This window comes from Tiliqua scincoides, chromosome 2, assembly GCF_035046505.1.
Source record: "Tiliqua scincoides isolate rTilSci1 chromosome 2, rTilSci1.hap2, whole genome shotgun sequence".
NCBI classification, from domain to species: Eukaryota; Metazoa; Chordata; class Lepidosauria; order Squamata; family Scincidae; genus Tiliqua; species Tiliqua scincoides.
Genome location: NC_089822.1, coordinates 209,056,860 through 209,066,278, shown reverse-complemented (window position 1 = coordinate 209,066,278; position 9,419 = coordinate 209,056,860). Strand labels below are relative to the sequence as shown.

Here is a 9,419-nt window from a genome sequence, read left to right as displayed (position 1 = left end):
AGTGCGTCCCTGTTGGTCCTGCTGGACCTCTTGGCGGCTTTCGATACCATCGACCATGGTATCCTTCTGGGCCGATTGGCCGAGTTGGGAGTTGGAGGCACTGTTTTGCAGTGGTTCCGCTCCTACTTGGAGGGTTGGTCCCAGATGGTGGTGCTGGGGGATGCCTGTTCAACACCCTGGCCCTTGAGGTGCGGGGTGCCGCAGGGTTCAATTCTATCCCCCATGCTATTTAATATCTACATGAAACCGCTGGGAGAGGTCATCCGGGGGTTTGGAGTGAGGTGTCATCAATATGCTGATGACACCCAGCTCTATCTCTCCTTTCCTCCAGACTCCAGGGTGGCGGTTGAGGGCCTGGAGCACTGTCTGGAAGCAGTGAGGATCTGGATGGGGGCTAACAAGCTGAAATTAAATCCAGATAAGACAGAGGCTCTCCTGGTTCGGAAATCCTCGATGCAGGTGCTGGACTATCGGCTTGCGCTGAATGGGGTTGCACTCCCTCTGAAGGAGCAGGTCCACAGCTTGGGGGTCCACCTGGACTCGCAGCTGCTCCTGGATTCCCAGGTGGCGGCTGTGGCTAGGGGGGCCTTCGCTCAGCTTTGGCTGGTGCGCCAGCTGCGGCCGTACTTGGATCATGCAGACCTGGCCACGGTGATCCATGCCTCTGTGACATTGAGATTAGATTACTGTAACACGCTCTATGTGGGGCTGCCCTTGAAGACGGTTCGGAAACTGCAACTAGTGCAGAATGCGGCGGCCCGTGTGGTTACTGGAGGTAGGCGGTTCGACTCTGTCAGTCCGCTTCTCCAGTGGCTGCATTGGCTGCCCATTCGTTTCCGGGCCCAATTCAAGGTGCTGGTATTGACCTTTAAAGCCCTATACTGCTCTGGACCAGGGTATCTTAGAGATTGCCTGCTCCCGTACAGTCCGGCTCGTCCTCTTAGGTCATCAGAGAAGGCCTTTTTACAAGTGCCGCCTCCTAGGGAGGTACGTGGGGTGGCTGCAAGAAATAGGGCCTTCTCAGTAGTGGCACCAACGCTATGGAACTCCCTTCCCCTTGACTTGAGAATGGCTCCCTCTCTTGAGAGTTTTCGGCGAGGCCTGAAAACAGCCTTCTGATTTCTGGCCTTCTTAACATTTTTGTACATCTTTTAGTTTTTTACAGGCTTGATTCCTCGGTGACTTGCTCATTTATTCTGTCTTTTAATCTGACTACTGTTTTTATGGCCTCTGTAATGTGTTTTTAAATGTTTTTATCTGCTATGTATTAATGTTTTTAAAATCTGTGTTTTTTTTAATATGTTGTTAGCCGCCCTGGGTCCCGTTAGGGAGAAGGGCGGGATAAAAATAAAGTTATTATTATTATTATTATTATTATTATTATTATTATTATTATTATTATTATTATTATTATTATTCAGTTCTGTTCATTTCACAGCTATCTTCTGGGTCCAGAAGATTGCAATAGAAAATAAGTTTAGCTTTTGTTTATGCACACAAATATGCAGAATTAATGTTTCTACATTCTTAATTTACTGTTGATAATGAGCTAACATTCAGAGCAAATTGTCAAAGATAAAAATGGAATTTGAGAAGGATTTCTTCTAAAGATAGAAAGAAGATTATGCCATGAAATGCCCTGACATTTTTCTGTTTAGGATAGATTGAGTATATTTTTTTTCCCTAACAGAAGGCGAACAATGAAAGTGGTTCAGTTATGCCACAAGGAAGTAGCCTGAAGTGTGTTTATCTATAGAAGTGGCACAACGCAAGTATCCATCCAGGCCTGCATATTCAAAGTCCTTCAGCACTCATGCATGCTCTGCAGTTAGGCTTAGAGAGGCTACTTCAGTGTCCATTGAATGGATGAAACCCGAGCCTCCTTGCTGTGACCATTATCCTAACTGCCAATTAGGAGCAAATGCACAGTCTAGTCCCTGGGGGGACTCTAATGAGCCCATTATCACTGTTTGCATTACACTGAATTCAGAAGGCTCAAATGCAAATAAGGGTCTGCTATGCTGAGCGGTGACTGGACAACCATCTCAGGAGGCAGGCTTGCTGAGTTTGTACTCTTCAGTGGCAAGGCATACCAAAAGTCAACGATTAAACAGCCCAAAAAGAAGGACTCCCCCAGGGGTAAGCAGTAGTAGGAAACAGACTCGACCTTGCAGCCCAGCAGCATGAGCCACTGACAAATCTCCAGCAGGCAGACTACTAGAACATGGACACTGCATCTACTCTGGATCTCCTGAAGTCTGCGGGAATGTGCTTCATTTGTACTATTGTACTTGAGCTGATTTTTTTTTAAACTTTGTGTGCTTTGAGCCTTTTCAAAGAATTGGAAGAATTCATAGAACAGTCAGATAGCCCCAGCATTAAGACAGCCCCTCAAGTTAGCAAAGGCCATTTGGAATGACAGTTAGGAACCTCTCTGAGGGTAGGGAAACTGATATGCAATGGAGCATTTAAAATGTCCTGAAAATGAATTTTTTTAACCATAATGACACTAGGTGGACAGCTACTTTTTACTGTCAGATAATTTTATTGACACTTGTAACTTAGCACTGTTACTTACCTTGAGCACCTCCCTAATGGAAGGAGAAAGCAATGGATAGAAATTGTTAATAATAATAATAATAATAATAATAATAATAATAATAATATGATGATGATGATGATGATGATGATGATGATGATGATGGAGACAGGAAGAAAAAGCATTTATCCCGTATTTCAAACATTACATTTATATTGGAAAATACATAAATTATTGTATGGGGGGAATCCAATAAAGACATGCATTGCTTAACAACTGTCCACTTAACAACGGACCGCATATATGATGATGGTCAAAGTACAACAAAGAGGCTCTTAATGAGACAGTCAGGTGTTCCATAGCCTGCAGCAGAGTGTCTGTTTACACAACCAAGAGGCTGACCTGGACAAAGGAAGTGTTATAATTCAAAACCATTCATTGCCCTGAAATCATCTAGAATTCATAATTATAGTCAGCCATTGATGTGTACATTTTTGAGGGTGGTATTACGAGTGCGTTATCAGTCTACTGCATAATCAGTGTAATGTACAAGAGAGCTCATGCTGTCATGATCCCTCTTCTCAAATACCCAGTTTTGTCCTCTTAGAACATCAAGAGGAACTGAATTTCTAGGCGTATTGAAAGGTGCTGAAGTATGGCAGGCAGCTTCTTGGTGAAAGATGAAACAGAGCATACAAATACAAGGTAGATTAGGTAAACCAACTACCAGTGTAATCTAATGGGGAGGGGAATCAAGCAAAAAATTATCAGCATAGAATACACTAAGGTTGTCGGAATCCATCGAGCCATTCATTAGTTAAAATTGAAACATAGGCGTTATTACTCTTGGAGGGATAAGTGCTGCCTCACCACTGCCACCTCTGGATGCAAGTGCCTTCTTATAAATACTCAAGGATAGGGTTTCCAGGAGCCATATTTGATTTCCCCTTAACTATTGGACTCCATCCAACCTATCCATTAGCTCTGACTTTGTGATGAGATAAACCTTCCAAATGGCTCACTGGCAATAGTGTTAAAGACACTATTGTCTTCTAAATGCAGTTAACTTAGCATGGAAGAAAATGAGATTTGCAATTGGAAAAGGAGTATTCGACAGACCCTGTAAATAACAGGTTGGATTCACTGTATTCCCTCCATCATCTGCAACCAACATGCAAAGCAACAGGTGGCAGCTGTGGCCAAGAGGACATTTTATTGGTTACATGACATCTGATACTCTGGCTCTATCCCTTTCTGGTAAACAGGGGTCTCACCATGAGCCTACATCTGCAGTTTAAAGGACTGGTTTTAATGTGAGGTCATTGCTGCCATGGACAGTACACTTGTCTGAGAATAAGCCTTACTGAAGTCGGTGAGACTTCAGAAAATATTTGAATGACTGGCTTCTGAGAAAATTAGGAAAGCCTTCCTATCTTCATTTGAGCATCATAAACACATCCTTTGTTTAGACTACATTTCATGTGTTTGTCAGGAAGTGCACTGTTCTAGCTCTCATTGAGAGTTGACTGTGGCATTAAAGCAGAAATCATTCCTTCCCTCATTCAAGCAACTGCTCCTGCCTAAAAGTGAGTATGAAAGAACTGGAGCTTTCTCCCTATCAAAGTGTGGGGAAAAGCACAGGGCAAACGGACACTCCATGCCAGCTTTCCCTGCCTCTAGAGCCAGACTGAGGGAAGGAGCCAGCAGGATTCAAAATAGGACGAGTGGCCAATTCCATTTGGTCAGTTAGGACCAAAATACACATTATATTAATAATGTGCTTGGTCTGACTTGGTGACCTTGATTTTTTGACTAAATAGCAGCTATAGGGTACACCTGGATTGGGACGACAACATGAGGGGAGAAGCTTTAAACTTTTACCCTATCAAGGTTCCAAACCAGATCTCCCATACTTACTATTGGTACTATTGGGAGCTTCCCTCTTGGGGAAAATAGCTGTTGGGGGGCAGTCTGGATTGGGGCCATTGTAAGGCAAACCCTACTGTCCTCATGCAGCAGTCCTGATCTGCACTGGATCTCCTGTGGCTGTTCTTTGGATAATAAAAGTTAATTACATCAGGGTCAATCATATTATATATGTGCCATACAGCCTAACCTCAGTAAAAGTGTTATGTGGGAATCTCCTAAGGGTAAGGGGACATTTCTCCCCTTTCCCTGGGGTAAACCCCAGCAGTTTCAATTGGTCACCTTGGATCTGTGCTGGTGCAAATCTATGTTGATCTGTGCAGGCAGATCCAAGTCTGGGAATGGGGGTTGGATTCATTGTATGCCGCCACTGCCTAATCCACTCCTAAGCCTGATCTGCTCATCCCCTGCTCTTCTCCTCCCCATTCTACCCTCCCCCACCCTGTTCAACCCCTTGCGCTGGGCTTACCTGCTTTAGTGGGCCTTCCAAGTTCTGCTGGCACATGCAGGAAGACTGTGGCCTTCCTGCTGGGGGGCTGGCAGCTTGCGCTGGCATCCAGCAATTTACACTCCCATAATGCAATGGCAAACCGTGCATTCTACTGGTGCTGCAGCTCAATAGGATTGGACTGTAAAATAAATACAGGGGTGCACCACTTAATGACTATGTTCTCTTATCCCTGTTGTTATGTGATTAGGTTGTTAAGTGAACATTCAGCCCAATCTAGTGCCTTTCTTGCATGGACAGACACTCCCTGCCAGACACTCACTGGCTGAGCAGGCTACTGGAAATAGAATGTCTCTTTGTTGCATTAAGAGCCTCTTTGTTGTGTAAACAGACACTGTGCTGCAGGCTATGAGAGACCTGACTGCCTCATTAACAGCCTCTTCGTTGTGCTTTGACCACTGTCATATATGCGGTTTGTTGTTAAGTAGAAGGCTGTTAAGTTGCGCATGCCTGTAATGGTGTTAGTGAAAACACTGGACAACAAATTTTTACACAGGTCTTGCCCCAAGATTATATTTCTTATACATTTTGAGGTGCAAAGCATGAATATGACAATGAAAATGCAGAATTGGCTACAGTTTGTGAGAGATCAGCAATAGACTGTTCTATAGACACAGGTACTGGTAAATGTCCACTTTCCCACCACCTATGTACACAATGCATTTAGTTTCTCCTAAACTACAGCCAATCAACAGATTTCATTGTCATTTTCATGTTCAGCACATCAAAATTATTAAAGATTATCTATTTTCATTTCAGAGCTAAATTGTGCATTGTCCACCTGTCTATCATGTTATAGATCAGATGAAAAACAATACTACAGCTTGTAGAGGTTACCAATTTGATGGTTTATTTTCGAAGCTTCTTGGTGATTGTACAACAACTTCCTGGAGACAGGAACCAGAACTGACCAATCAGCAGAGAATGCCAGGAACTTGAACAGCTGTCATTAGTCCTACCTTGTTCCCCAGACCAATTCAATGGCAGGAGTCCCATTCATTTCAATGGAAACAAGATCAAAGAAAGGGAAGGCTGCCTCTTTGATTGAATTTTATAGCGTCCGGTCTGGAAAGACTCAGACTAATCAGTAGCCTAATCAGAAAATCTTTCTCCCTCTTCCTCTGCCTGCCAAACCAAGACTTGTACTTTTGTTCTTTGGGCAACTACAGCATCTGGAAGTGACACAATGTTCCTTGACTGGAGTGGTGAATGTTGATTGTGTGCATTTTGCCCTCCTGTCAAAATGGGTCATTGTTCTTCCGATCACTTTCTGTTAAAAGCAGTAGGTGGAACACAATAATGAAATTGCCTTTGCTGAATGGCCCTTCTGTGTGTGCACTCTCGGTTGTGGGCAGCCATTAATCATGGACTGACTACTCTGGGCTGCTATTGTGTCTAAAACATGTTATTATCCACACTGAAGAAGAAGAAAAAGGTTGGAGGAAGGAGCTACTGCAATGTTTTGAATTATATAGTCTTCTGGTCCCAGAACTATAGAGAGAGACAATATATCTTTGGCTGTTGTAAATTCATGGCTTAAAACTCTCCCCCCCCCCCCACGAATCAGTTAAAATCAGCTCAGTTTCTCGTTCCAAAAGCAGAAGGGCAAGTGGTCAGGAAGTATGGTCTCTGGAGGACAAAGTGATGGTGGAGAGTATAGTTTGGCCATTGAGTGTTTTGCAAACCATCTGCTTTGCAGTGATCCCAGACTCAGTCCCTGACAGTTCCTGATAGAGACGTCAGGGCTGAAAAGTGCCCTGAGTTTGAGTTCCTGGAGAACCACTCCCAGTCAGCACGGAACAGACTGAACTAGGGAGGCCAGTGGTGCAAAGCAGTTGCATTGCTAGGGGGCTCAGAGGGGTTGCAGGCTGCAACAGTGATGCACACATAGAGGGTGACACCACTACAAGCCAAAATGTTTTAAATCTTGGTATTTTTGAATAACACCACTATGTTATATGTCATTTCATGTGTAGTCTTATGTGAAATGGTTGGCAACCTTCAATCTCGAAAGACTATGGTATAAGCCTACAGCACCTGGTATTCCCAAGCGGTCTCCCGTCCAAGTACTAACCAGGCCTGACCCTGCTTAGCTTCCGAGATCAGACAAGATCAGGCATGTGCAGGGTAACAGTTACAAACTGCACTGAAATTACTCTATCAAAAGTTATAGCCAAAAAACCAATGGGGGACAATAGTACATCACCACGCCCACTGCCCGGGGCATTGCCCTGTCCATGAGAGAAGGACCATCATGCAGGTGACATGCTGGCCGACCACACCAGGTGATGCAAACCCCAGTGATGACACTGGCCCAAAGGTATGGTGCTGTAACTTGAATAACTTTGCTGAAGCTAAGCAGGTCTGGGGCAAGTTAGTTCCTGGATCAGAGGCTACCTGGGATATTCTATTAAAGCTCCAATCCTATACACATTTTATTGGGAGTGAACCCCTTTGAGCTCAATGGGACTTCTGAGGAAACATGCAGGGATTGGAGTGTTAATTACATCATAACAGAAAGGCAGGATATATATGTAATAAATAAGCAGTGTGGTCTGCCTTAATATAAGTCATTTCTTCATGTTTAAAAGATAACATAAGAGAGCAATCTTGGTAACAGTGTTTGAAACATTCTCTTTACTCTTTGACCACCTCTTGCAGCAATTCTGCTGAACAACTTCAACAAGATTGTTATTAATACAGGTGGAACCTGGCTAGCCACAAAATTTCATCCACGAATCTGGCTCAGTGAATCTCCCCCGGACCCATGGTGGGCTAGACTGGCTCCACCTGAACCCTCCAAAGGGGACAGGAGCTGCATTTTCTGCGGACTTCAGAATGACCCAGAGAGGCAAAAAAAGGCACTTTCAGTTTTCCTCCAGGGGATTCCCCAGGCCTCAGAATGTCTAATATGGCAAAAAAGTCACTTTCGGTTTCCCTTGGGAAGCCAAAAGTGGTGTTTTTTTGCTTCTCCAGGACTTTCTGAAGCCCAAAGAGTCATTGGGCAGGCACATGCTGCCTCTGTGGGCTTCAGAAAACCCTCCGGAGGGGACCAGAGCACAGATCTGGTCCCCTTCAAAGGGAGAAAGGGGCGGAAAATAGCAGATTTGATTATCCACGATTTTAAGTGTCAGTAAGGGCCCCAGAACAGATCCTTTGTGGATACCAAAGCCCCACTTGTAACTAACAAAGCACTCATGAAGTTTCCCTTCCCACTCCATCCTTCTCTCCTCACTCCAGCATTCCTACCCCCTGCCAAAACCCCCCACAATTTCTCTGGCTGAAGGAGACTCAACATGGTTTCTGCAAAAGTGAGTCCTGCCTCACTGGTGTCCTAGAGTTCTTTGTGAGTGTCAATAGGCATGTGTTTGGAGACTGTCCAGCTCCCATTGTACAGTTAGACTTTGAAAGAGCTTCTAACAAGCCCACTCACTCAAGGCTCTTCAGTAAACTCAGCAATTATGGAATTAAAGAAAAGGTTCTGTTATGGACTGGCAACTAATTATAAAGAGCAGGAAGCAGAGAGTAGGAATAAATGGGGAATTTTCATAGTGAAGGAAAGTGAGGGTTCAGTCCAATCCACATTCCAACACTGATGCAGCTATGCCAATGGGTCTGGGGGATCAGTCACAGAGGCCTCATGAGGGTAGGGGAGAACATTTGGTCTCTTACCTCAGAGTTGCATTGCAGCTGCATTAGTGCTGGAAAGTTGGATAGGACTAGGCCCTAAGAAAAAGAATCCTCCAAAGATCTGTCTTTTAAAATGGGATACACTGCTGCAGGCCCTCCATAGGATTGAACTGAACACTGCTAATATTATAGTGCCCCTATACAAATCTCTGTTGTAGCAATCATTCTGGACCACATTCTAGTTACCACAAGAAGGATAATGTAGAGCTGGAAAAGGTGCAAAAAAAGGGTCATCAACATTCTTAGGGGACTGGAGCGCCTTCCCTACAAGGAAAGGCTACAAGGTTTGGGGCTTCTTAACTTGGAAGAAAGGTAATTAAGGGAGAGGTGACTGACACCTGAAATTACACCTGGTGAGGAGAGAATGGAGAGCAAAAAGTTTTTCTTCCTCTCTTGCAATAGGAGAACCCGATGAAACTGATTAATGGAAGCTTTAGGATGAACTAAAGAAGGTCGGACTTCACACAGTGCATAATTTGTCTCGATAGATAGGTGGATCCTTGAAGTTTACTAACTGCTTTACAGTTATTTCACATCCCTTCTCCACAATTCTGGGAAGCAAGTCATTGTTATAATCCATTCCACGTATATTCTGCAAGTTCAGTTTGTCTTATGTAAGCAGCAGTTGATATAAGCAGCAAGTGTAGTGCCATCCCAGCACAGTATGACAACTGCCACTTGAAACTGCCTCTTCATGGTAGCTGTTCCAGATGGTGAACTGCCCCATGCTCTGGAAGGTAGCAGCAGACCTCCGCA

At 44.2% G+C, this 9,419-nt stretch overlaps 1 pseudogene; it reads right to left on the bottom strand.

Moving 5' to 3' along the window:
- Positions 1-6,998: 6,998 nt before the first annotated feature.
- LOC136642614 (5S ribosomal RNA) lies at positions 6,999-7,115 on the bottom strand (annotated as a pseudogene).
- Between the last annotated feature and the right edge of the window lie 2,304 nt (positions 7,116-9,419).